Source organism: Magnolia sinica, chromosome 10 (genome assembly GCF_029962835.1).
Source record: "Magnolia sinica isolate HGM2019 chromosome 10, MsV1, whole genome shotgun sequence".
Lineage (NCBI taxonomy): Eukaryota > Viridiplantae > Streptophyta > Magnoliopsida > Magnoliales > Magnoliaceae > Magnolia > Magnolia sinica.
Window position 1 is genome coordinate 56,889,607 of NC_080582.1, and position 12,747 is coordinate 56,902,353.

Here is a 12,747-nt window from a genome sequence, read left to right on the forward strand (position 1 = left end):
AGGATCGGTCCATCCATCTGGACCGTCTAAAATGTTCCCAAAGAAGGACCGACCAAGGCCAAGACAATTGAACGTCTTAGATTTTGGATTCAAAGGCTGTAAATTTGATCACGATTCTCGTGTTGCTGCCGCACCAAACAGAGGGTGCGTAAAGACATCCACGGACTCTAGCCCTTATGCACTCCGAGCTGACTGCATCACCTGTATAAAGAAGAAGTGAGAGAGAGAAAGAGGGGGAAGGAGAGCGAAGACATCAGATGAGAGGAGATTTTGAACGCGGAGCAGAGAACGAGAAAGAGAGATTGGAAAGGGATGTTTTCTTTATCAATTATATTTTTCTTCTTTCTATTTGAATCTCTGTTATATTCCTTAAGTTTTTAATTTCTTGGCTAGGGCTGAGATGAAACCCCTAATTTGAATGACTCTTGTTATTTATTGATTTCATCTGGATTTGATTGATTTATTTTTTTTCTCTATTATGCTTTAATGAAAACACCATATCTCTCCAATCTATGAGCTCAACCAAAGTCTAGAAGTGGATGTTGTTTGGAATCTTATTCTAAGGTGTGCTTGTGTCTGACCATAAACAAGTTTTCTTACAGTGAAAGAAATAGGAATTTACATCTATTCATGCATGACCATAGATGGAAAGATGTGATCCTTGTGCTTCAAGTAAATTATACATCCTTTTTGCCTGACCAAGGACATAGATTGTGCTTTATTTATTGAATGTATATCAATCTGAATTAGGGTGAATCAACAAGTAAAACAAGAGTTAGGATAATTAGGGGTGGATTCAAAAGTCCTAGTGTTCTCCTTGACTGAATTTTCCTTCTTGTTCTCAGTTATTTGGCATTGATTTTCGCTAGTTTACTTAATAACTAGCTAAAATATTTATTGGATTAGTTAAGAAGATTCATAAAGTTTGAATTGTGACAACTAGTCCTTGTGGGAACGATCTCGTAATATGTACCGTGTTTATACCTGATTCGTATACTTGCGAGTTTAAAATTAATTTAAATCAGGTTGGTTTAAATAAAACATCAAGTTTTTGGCACCGTTGCCGGGGACTGTTTTGGTCCAATTGGATTTAGGATTCTCTCTTATCATAATTCATAGCCCTAGGATTTTTCCGCATCATTTCATAAATTTTAGGAAACTTAATTTATTTTTGTCTTTATTTTCTACAGGAATTGAGGAAGGAAGCTGAAAGAGAAAAACTTGTCTTCAAAGTGAAGGAGGAGCTCCCAATTCTTCGGAAATCAATCATCTCCTTTTCCGAGTTCTTTCTTCCAATTCTTGTTAACATAGTTTCATCTTGCTTTTAGGAATTCATGATTTTTAGCTCTAGTTTTATTTCTCTTAGGTTGCATCTTAGTTTAGCTTTCTTTCCTACATTGCAGTAATTTAGTTTATGCTAGGATGTAGATCTCTGAACATAGAACTAGCACCTTTTGATCCTGAAATAGAAAAAATATTTCGTAGAAGATTTAGAAACATTCTATTTGAAATGACAGACGAGAATGGAATTAAAGCTCTTAGAGATTATTCAGCTCCTATCCAATTAATGCACCTTTATGCATAGTATTGCCAGCCACCATGGCAGCACACTTTGAACTTAAACCTGGGGTCATACAATTGTTGCCTTCCTTCTATGGTTTAGATAAGGAGGATCCATATCATCATGTGAAAGAATTCCTAGACATTTGTTCTACCTTTAGGTTTCAAAACTTTTAGATGATTTGATCCGTTTGTGCCTTTTTCCTTTTTCTTTGAAGGATAAGGGGAAAGCATGGTTGAATTCTTTGGAAGTTGGGTCTATCACTACATGGGACCAACTGTCTAAGAAGTTCTTAAACAAGTTCTTCCCTGTTCACAAAACTAATGCTCTCCGTAGAGAAATTACTAATTTCACACAAAAAGAGGGTGAGCACTTTGATGAATGTTGGGAAAGATGGAAGGACTTGCTTCTTAAATGTCCACACCATGGTTTTGAGAAGTGGCAACAGGTTCAATACTTCTATGACGGTTTAACACCCCAAAACCATCGCATGGTTGATGCCATCAGTGGAGGGTCATTCATGACCAAAAGTGATGTCGAAGCTTGGAATTTCTTTGAAACCTTGTGTGAGAACTCCCAGCAATGGGACTATTTAAATAGAGGTGAAAGAAGTCCCCAACCATAGAAGAAAGGTGGTATATATGAGATAGGAATCACGCCAGATCTTTATGCTAAAATTGATAGCCTGACATAGAAAGTTGATGCTTTGATGTTAAATAATGGACCTCCAAAAATAACTCAAATCGAGTCATGTGCCATATGTTCCAGTCCTGTCCATCTTACGGAGTCTTGTCCATCTGGTGCAACATTTTCAAAATTTCTCTCTGAACAAGTACATGCTATGAATACTTTTCGGAGAACTGAGAATGATCCTTACTCAGACACCTACAACCCAGGGTGGGCTAGACATCCAAATTTTTCTTGGGCAAAAGGACCACAACAAAGAAGACCATCTGAAAATCCTCTAATATTGCAACCTTACCCCTAAGTTGGCAGTCAACAACTTCAACAGTTTCTGCAATATCAACAACTTCCTTCACAATCAAGGAAACCATCTCTTGAAGATACACTCAATCTTTTTATGCAGAGTTCTCTTCAATTTCAGAAAGGCACCCAACAAACTTTACAAGCTAACCAGTAAAGCTTACATGCAAATGCACAAGCCATTGCCAAGCTGAAAATACAGTTGGGTTAACTTGCCACCACATTGAGTGAGAGAGAGAGAAGGGCAAGTTCCCTAGCTAACCTGTGGCAAATCCAAAGGGACAGTATGAGATTGGCTCTAATTCATACCAAAAATAATATCATGAGCAAGCCAAATCAGTCATTACCCTTAGGTCCAGCAAACAGATCGAGAACAAAGTAGAGATGCCTAGGGAAGAATCAAATTCCAAATCGGAAGACTAAAATGAAGAGGAGAGACACACTAGTGTATCCAAAGTCCAAAAGCACTCTGACTCTCTAGGAACCACTCATGTGCCATCCTATGTGCCTAAAGCACCTTTTCCTCAACGTTTGACACCAGTTAAGAAAGGAAACAACTTTAATGATATATTGGACATGTTTAAGCAAGTGCGAATAAACATTCCGTTGCTTGATGCTATCAAGCAGGTCCTTGCTTATGCTAAGTTTCTTAAAGATTTATGCACTCAAAAGCATAAGCTGAAAGTCCACAAGAAGGTCTTCCTTGTAGAGCAACTCAGCTCCATGATTCAACACAACACCCTTCCTAAATTTAGGGATCCAGGAGCTCCCACCATTTCTTGTGTCATAGGAGATCATAAGATTGAGAAGGCATTACTTGATTTATGGGCGAGCGTTAATTTGTTGCCATATTCTGTATATGAGCAGCTAGGACTTGATGAGCTGAAATCAACCAAAATAACACTACAACTAGCTGATAGATCTGTCAAGGTGCCCCATGGTGTTATTGAGGATGTGTTAATCCAAGTTGATAAGTTTTATTTTCCAGTGGATTTCATCGTTCTAGATACTCAACCCGTCCAGAATCCTACTAGTCAAATCCCGGTTATCCTGGGACGTCCATTCTTGGTCACATCCAATGCTATCATAAATTGCAGGAATGGAGTCATGAAGTTATCTTTTGGTAACATGAAGATTAAACTCAATGTTTTCAATACTGTATAACAACTGACAGACTCGGATGATATATTTGAAGTGAACATGATTAAGAGTCTAATGCATGACTCTTTCCTTAAATCTTCCGAAGACACTCTTGAGACTTGTTCCATCCAAGAAGTCAATGCATTGCTTGACTCTAATCCTATCATGGATACTACAACATGGAAAGCTAAAGTGGAACTTCTTCCATCATCTGAGTCTAAACTGGTCTTGTCTATTGAGAAACCACTCGAACTTGACCATGGTTGACTTAGATTGATTGATTCATGATCCATGGTTGCTTGCATTGCTTGTCTGGCTGAAGACGTTAAACTTAGCGCTCCTGGGAGGCAACCCAACCTTTCATTTCATTTTTTTCTTAGTTAGTTAGTTCAATGTTTGTGGGTAACATTACTGCAAACTCTCAAGAGACTATAACTCGTCCACTAAGGGTAACCTAGGGGTTTAAAGGCTTGTTGCATACGCTAAATGCAATCAAGAGTACCTGCGAAAGTGGTGTAGGTAGGATTTTATTTTTGTTATTTTTAGGTTAGTTTGCTTTTGTTAGTTTCTCTCTTGTGCTGACCTGCTCTTGCGTTGATATCTTTGGATAGCTTCTTGATTATTTCGTCCAGGTACTATCTTTGCATTACTACTCTTTTACTTTTGTTGTCTCATTTGCATTACATGCTCATATTTTTTATTTTTTTTACATTGAGAATAATGTAGATTTTAGGTTGGGGGGTGGGAGATTAGGTTACCTAATCAGTATTTTCATAGTCTTGAAATTCTTAGTCTTGAAAAAAAAAATTGTGAAAATTTTTGAAAAATTTTCTGGAATTTCTTATGAATTTGAAGTGATTTTGATTGCCATCTTGGATTTAGAATTAAAAGATACATAATGTTGGTAATTTATGACTCTTAGATTCAGTTGTCTGTTAGATTTCACAGTTAAGTTTGAGTTATTAATCCATGATTAGAAGTTGTCAATATTGATTGAGTCAAGATTTCACATATCATATCTCGCTTACATATTAAGGTTCCGGTTCGATATTGAATGATTAACTTGGTAATCACTAAGCATGAAAGGAACCAGCCTGAAAATTTTTTCTAGCATCAATTTATAAAAAAGAATTGAAAGGGTTAGTTGAATAATCTTCACCATAGGTTTGCTCCCTATAGATGAAGATTTGATTTCCTAAGGTTGACATTCGGAATAGGCTGGGCTACTGGTTTTCACCATAGGTTGCTCCCTATAGGTGAAGATCTGATTCCCCTCGGCGTTACTTTAGAATTTAAAAAAAAAAGAAAAAAAAAAGAAGAAGTCAAAATCTGGAAGAATGAAAGAATAATTTGTGAGGCACGTTTAGTTTTTGGGTGTCCTGAATGCTCTTGTTGCTTACCAATGGTATCATGAAATGGCGAAATGAATTTTAATGATGATAAGCCGAGATTACGCTATACACCCATGGAACTCAATGTTTAGAATTTTCTAATTGATGGATTAATACTTAGAACTTGATTATGAAGCTTACCGTGCGCTTAAGTAGAAAGTAATACCCAACATTCATAAATCTCAGAATTCTAGTATCTGGATCATTTTTCATAAATCGTTCGAGTTTATTGTCTTGTAATTATCAACTTATTTTTCGCATACTTTGCTCGGGACTAGCAAAATGCTGGTTGGGGGTTGTGATGAGGGTCGAATATTGCATATTAGACCCCAATTATTACCTGATTTTATGTATATGATGATGCTTAACGTCATATTTTAATCATGTTTGTGATGTAGGGTGTAATTAGGAGCTTGGACTGAAAAAGATACTAAAAGCATGGAATTAATGCTTCGAAGTCACCAAAGCAGGGGACCAAGATTGGTAAATTTATATACCAGAGATCCGAGGAAATCAAGCCATTCACATTAAAGAGGGCCTGAAATTGGTCCAGAATGCAAGATCACATGGTTCCAACCATCCAATTGACTTGAAACTTCATGAATGGCCTGAGGGCCATAAATTAACCATACCTGTCAAATTTGAGCCATCAGATCCCTGTAGAAGTGGTCCAATGGACAGATCAGCGACCAAATTCCTAATTTGGGGCCCGCCTGATCTTTGGATATGCTTCATATTTGGTCTTAACCCCTTAAATTCGATGATACAGCAGATGGAGGGTGCATATTTCTCATAAACATTGGAACGGGACTCCACTGATAATGCCAGTGCACTGTGCACAATGCACTCCACGTGCACGGGACCACCTTGTTTAGTCAAAGTCGGTTTGACCGATTTTCTTTAAACAGAGAAACGATTCTCTGTTTTCTCATTTCACAGGGCCGTTCGCGGATGGTGTAGATGGCCCACCATATCGGTCCATATGATTGATCTAGACCATTCATTAGAATCCCAAGGTTCTTCTTACCATCTCCTAGGTGGCGGTATTTCAAATAACAGCAAATATCGATTTTTAACCATTCAAACGTAGGATGGACGGTGGAAGCTAAACATCAACGGACCGTGTTAACAACAATCCAAAACCATCCATTCGTGACTGGGTTATCGCCAGGAATTCAATGGATGGGGTGGATTTCTCGAAAAAAGGACGAATTGGGCCCCACTGACGCCGAAAGGATCCGTTTTCGGATTCCTTACGCATTACGCACGTCCGGAGAGACCCGGCCGAACTGGACCGTTTTGCATTCCTGGAGAGGATCGGTCCGTCCATCTGGACCATCCAAAATGTTCCCAAAGAAGGACTGACCAAGGCCAAGACAATTGAACGTCTTAGATTTTGGATTCAAAGGCTATAAAGTTGATCACGATTCTCGTGTTGCTGCCGCACCAAACAGAGGGTGCGTAAAGACATCCACCGACTCCAGCCCTTACACACTCCGAGCCAACTGCATCACGTGTATAAAGAAGAAGTGAGAGAGAGAAAGAGGGGGGAAGGAGAGCGAAGACATCAGATGAGAGGAGATTTTGAACGTGGAGCAGAGAACGAGAAAGAGAGAGATTGGAAAGGGATGTTTTCTTTATCCAATATATTTTTCTTCTTTCCATTTGAATCTCTGTTATATTACATGAGTTTTTAATTTCTTAGCTAGGGCTAAGATGAAACCCCTAATTTGAATGACTCTTGTTATTTGTTGATTTCATCTAGATTTGATTGACTAATTTCTTTCTCTATTATGCTTTAATGAAAACTCCATACCTCTCCAATCTATGAGCTCAACCAAAGTCTAGAAGTGGATGTTGTTTGGAATCTTATTCTAAGGTGTGTTTGTGTCTGATCATAAACAGGTTTTCCTACAGCGAAAGAAATAGGAATTTACATCTATCCATGCCTAACCATGAATGGAAAGATGTGATCCTTGTGCTTTAAGTGAATTATACATCCTGTGTGCCTGACCAAGGACACAGATTGTGCTTTATTTATTGAATGTATATCAATCTGAATTAGGGTGAATCAACAAGTAAAACAAGAGTTAGGATAATTAGGGGTGGATTCAAAAGTCCTAGTGTTCTCCTTGACTGAATTTTCCTTCTTGTTCTCAGTTATTTTGCATTGATTTTCGTTAGTTTAGTTAATCACTAGCTAAAATATTTGTTGGATTAGTTAAGAAGAATCATAAAGTTCGAATTGTGACAACCAGTCCTCGTGGGAACGATCTCGTAATACATACCGTGTCTACACCTGATTCGTATACTTGCGAGTTTAAAATTAATTTAAATCAAGTTGGTCTAAATAAAACATCAGTTGGTGGGGCTGTGTCTTCAAAAAACATGACACAATCAACCACAACCTTATCTACCAAGGAAGTTGAGTTCATAACTTGTCTTGAAGCATCAAATCAAGCATGTAGTTATATTGTTTCTTCTCAAGTTTGTAGGTATTAGAGTATATCCTGAAACCGTTAAGAATCTTTTGTGATAAATCAACAACGGTTTCCTTCTCTAGTAATAACAAGTATTCATCAAGGTAGAGGTATATCAACTTCAAATATCTTGTTGTGAAGAAAAGAATTCATAATCGTCTAGTATATGTGGAGTTCATCAATACTAAGAAGATGATTACGGATCCACTCACTAAATGACTCTTTATCACGCCATTTCAGGAGCATGTAACATCCATGAGCATAAAGGGAAATACAATGATGATGAACAAAAACTTCAAAATGATCTGCCACGCGTCCAAGCCTCAGCGCTGTTGCGATCCAACGTCACCTGCACGCAACGGTCGTGCATAAGCTTATAAAAAGCTTAGAGGGTGGTGAAAGTGTATGCTCAAGGTGGTAATGCAGTTATGCAGTATCAGAGTAATGCGGAACATGTGGATGAATGCCAAGAATACCATAGCCGTACCAAGGCCATACGATACAAAGCATGAATGATGTCGGCCCTACCAAGGCCATGCAAAGCGAAATATAACTCAAGCATACAAATCCTCATCTAAGTCCACATCAATACAGCTCAAAATCTGGGATATCACCGGGGTCTAGTATACTCCAAGCCAGATTGCCGCCCCATCGCGCGCAATAAGGTGAGTGGAAAAGACCTCACTATCCGCCTGCCAATATCGGGCTCAGCTTATCAATAGCGGACTCATTCCTCGAGCTGGTCAGATTCAGCCTAGTATTGCCCCCTACTCTCGGGCGGGTAAGGCCGCACCCCCTTCCAACCGACCACGACACAGTGAAAAGCGCAACCGTCTGGTAATCGGCACTCAGCGCTCATGCACCCACTCAGTCTAGATGTTGGAGCAACCTCTTGGTACCATAAGGGTTTAGGGACTTTCACCCAGGGATATCTATCGCACCCCATGTAGAATAGTATTTTCGGTATCCAATCCTGCCAACCATGATACGTCTGTGGAGGCTACGGCCCTGATGTCGCTAGGGCGTACAGTAACCATATCACACAATGCGAATGCATGAATCACACTATCCAGTCATACAGCAATCTTGCGCGTATCATGCGCTCATGTAGGGCAACACCCCCTACATGGGAGCCCCTAAACAATCTGCCCGAAGGCATATGCTATGATCAGTCATTTCTCATATCAAGCATACGTATGATGCATATGATCATGAATCATGGAACTAAACATGTTATATGGGATGGATAATGTTCATAACGAAGATGGGCCTAGATGGCCTACACATTACATATATGGGCCTAACAATGGGCCCTAGGGGAAGTCATAATGTGGACATTTAACCAACACTATACTTGCAATGGGGACGTCAAACCACCATTACTCCCAAGGCATAGCCCGTCATAAACATCATTACATAAATCATGTTGGGATTGCACATTGCAATGGACCCTAGGTATATCCCATTGGGCCTTCAATACATTAAATGGGCCGTATCATATGGGCCTCATATTCATCAAATGGGCCACATCAATGGGCCGCACCAATGGGCCTTATGTACATTGCAATGGGCCATAACCCGTGGGCCTTAGAATGCATTAAATGGGCCTAATCTCATGGGCCTTATGGGTATCAAATGGGCCTCGCCAATTGGGCCTTACATAAAAATCAAAGTGGGCCTCAACCATGAGCCACAAGTAAGCTGAGATGGGCCTTAAATACGTATCAAGTGGGCCTCGACCACGGGCCACAAGTAAGCTGAGATGAGCCTCCTACCACCAGTATATCAGATATAATATAATATATAATTTATATATATAATACATACAATATTATATATATATATATATATATATATATATAAATATATACACACACATGTACACACCCACACACGCACACACAAGAACACACCCACCGTCCCTGGACGGTGGGGATACAACACATATTCACAGTGGGCTCCACTGCAGTCCACCGTTCGCCCGGACGGTGGCAATAAAACACATAAATCACTGTGGGCTCCATGTGGGGCCCAATAAATTTCATATTGATCTTAAACTTCTGTGGACCCCAAAAGGGTTTCAAAGGTAGAGGTTCAATCCCACTGTTTCATACAGTGTGGGCCACCTAAGTCTTGGATAGACTTGAAATTTGGAGGGTGGTCCACTGACCTTAGGGCCCACCATATGAACAGATTAGATGATAAATAAACATCAAGGTGGGGCCCACGGCTACAGCCGTGCTTGGCTGTACGTCCGTACGTTTCTGACACAGCAGCAGCAGCTACTGTGATGTTTGTTTGTTTTTTTTGTTTTTCTGCGGTTTTTACAGGTGGGGTCCACATTTTGACAATCCACTCCATTCAATGGCCTTCCATGGCTCAACACGAGCAAAACAAGTCCAATATCGGACATTTTTGGCATATAATAATTTCAGGGAAGGCTTCAATGGTGAAAACCACCATTTGATATGGTGTGGCCCGCCAGAACCTCGGATTGACTCTGTATTTCGGTTCAGAGCCTGAAATGGGGTTGAGAAGGGAATGGACGGCGTGGATTGAATACATGCATCAAGGTGGGGCCTACATGAGTGGGCCACCCCAAAGCTTGGGAAGAAGCTGATATTTGCATTTTTTTTCCTTTTGTCCAGCGTCCAGAGACGCTGGACGGTTTGGGTCTGGCACAAACAGTGAGGTGGGCCCTGCTTAGGTGGGCCACCAAATGGGGTATGGTGTGGGTACAATACACACAAAGTGGGCCCCACTTGTAGATGGTTTGGATGGAATGCATACCTTGTGGTGGGGTCCATTCAAGTGGGCCACACAACTTCATTATCATCACACATAAAAAAAGAAAAAGAGAGGGAGAGAGAGGGATAGAGAGTGGGACCCGCGTGATGGAGGGACCCAGGCACTATGGGCCCTCCCTTGCACTAAATCATACATCAAGTGGGTCCCATTACATGTGGGTCCATGAAATCGAAATCCAACGGTGGAGATCCCTTCTCCACTAAAATAGACGGTCTAGATGACCCTAAGTATGCAAGGAAAATAAACATTATGATGGGGTCCATGGAGAATGGCCCCATCATGGAATGATCATGATGATCCAAGTGGGCCATTGGCCACATCTTAGGGTCAAAAGTGAGATCCAAACCATTGATCGGTTGGCCTCACTTGGCCCATCTTAAAAACATTAAAAACTACCCTATCAAAGCACCCACCGCTTGATCTTCTTGCTCCCTTGGCTTCCTTAGCTCCTTGAGCTTCTCTTTGACAGAGGAAGATGAGAAATGGATGACTAGGATGAGAGATCTAGGGATGGAAAGGTGGGCCACACTTGAAGCTTGGGAGATAAAGGGAGAGGCTCATACGTATGAAATTTTTCTTACTTGGGGAGAGTTTGAAAATAAGAGAGAGACTTGTAAAGGGAGAGAGAGAGAGGGAGTGATGGGTGATGGAGTGATGGATGTGGTGGTGATGGGTGTAAGAGGCTCCTTTTTGACTTTTGTGGCAAAAGTTGTAAGAGAGGGTATGGGTTGTAAGATTTTTTTTAACTTTTGGGGCTTGCTTGGGAATGGGTGAAAGGTGATGTGTACTTAACATGATGGGATTGATGGGTTGATTGATTGATGTGACACCTTGTAGAGATTTCCTCGAAATTCGCACGTGCGACGTTTTCCTCACACCGAACGCTGGCCCACATCTCCCAACCAGGGTATCGCTTCAGCGCGCGAGTCGCGGCATCGGAACCGCAGCGACGACGCGGTCGCTAAGGTACAAGTCCTGAGTTGAGTCGACTCGGGTTGACGGCATGAGGATCAGGGTCACGCAAATACCGGTTAAGGGTCGAAGGTTGCCGGAATTCGACCGGGAAGACCGCGGAAGCCTATGGAACGGTACGGTCTAGGATACGGGGCTTACAGACTGGATTGTAATAGCATTGCCCGTATTATCCAATAATTATATTGGTTAACCATTTAGATGTTTTTTCAAAATTAAAACATGTGTTTCAAAATATTTTCAAAAATTAATCATTGACATTGATCAATGTATCCCAAGTGAGAGAATGTAAGAATTATATAGGGTGAGCCTTATTGATCAACAGTCTAGATTGCCTTAAGGGTTAGATAGTGTGATCGGGAGTACCAATGGACCCCACTCAATTATGATTAATCTAAAATTGTATAAGGGGTGGTGCGCTACAATAGCCTCACACACACAGTGTTCTAGTTGGACTAAGATTACCAAATTTGTATGGAGCTTTAGGAAGATGAGTTTCCATGGGTTCTAAACTCATTAACCCTCTAAACTATATAAATAGGGCTGGGTCCCCAAGCCTACATACGACTGAAGCTTTTTCAATCCATCACGGTGCTTCTTTAAAGGTGTATATAAGGTGAGGAGGATTCCGATCATCTCCTATAACTATGGCTTCTAAGGTACGCCTTTTATACAGTTTATTTGATCTCCATATTCAATGCATAAAACAATCCTTTGTAATTCCGCATTATAGTTTACAAAGAGATATTAGTATGCTTCTAGATTCTCGTAAGAGGGTGAGAGAGAGTGCCACGCCCCAAATCCAGAGACGGACAGCGTTCGTGATGCCCCGAATCCGGCACTCGACTTCCATACACCAAGTCCCGAGTTCGGCGCACCACAAGGAAGATTTTTGACTGAATTATATATAATAATAATAATAATACCTGAGCATGAAGATCCATGATCAAAATACCAAGCAACACTCTCCATTATAAATCCTGATGGTTACAAGTATAATGTTTTCCAAAAGGTACACAACGTCAACATTGTCAAATCAAAAAATAGATACAATGCATCAAGAAAGCTAAGTCTTCCAAGATATTCCTACCCTGAAAAAAATAGGAAAATAGGAAGCTTAGGCAAAAAGCCTAGTGAGTACACACGTGTGTGTAGTGTCTCCTACATGCAAGCAAGATAAATATGCCACGAAGAAATATGTATGGTGAAAAGCGTGTAGTACGCAAGGTATGATGTCAATGCCAATGCAATGCATATGCATCATAGTAATACTCCAAGTCAATGCTACCAGCATCACCAAGTCATATTTTCATTTCTCCTATAACACAGCCATAACTATATTACACGCATCCGCAATCATATCATTATCATCATATTGTCATGCCATATCACAACTGTATATCTCGAGAAA

At 40.4% G+C, this 12,747-nt stretch overlaps 1 non-coding gene across 1 annotated transcript; it reads right to left on the reverse strand.

Annotated features, from left to right (window-relative positions):
- Nucleotides 1–1,886: 1,886 nt before the first annotated feature.
- On the reverse strand, nt 1,887–1,993 carry LOC131217732 (small nucleolar RNA R71). The gene has a single exon (XR_009157323.1). It is a non-coding gene; the product is annotated as a small nucleolar RNA R71 (small nucleolar RNA).
- Nucleotides 1,994–12,747: the final 10,754 nt, after the last annotated feature.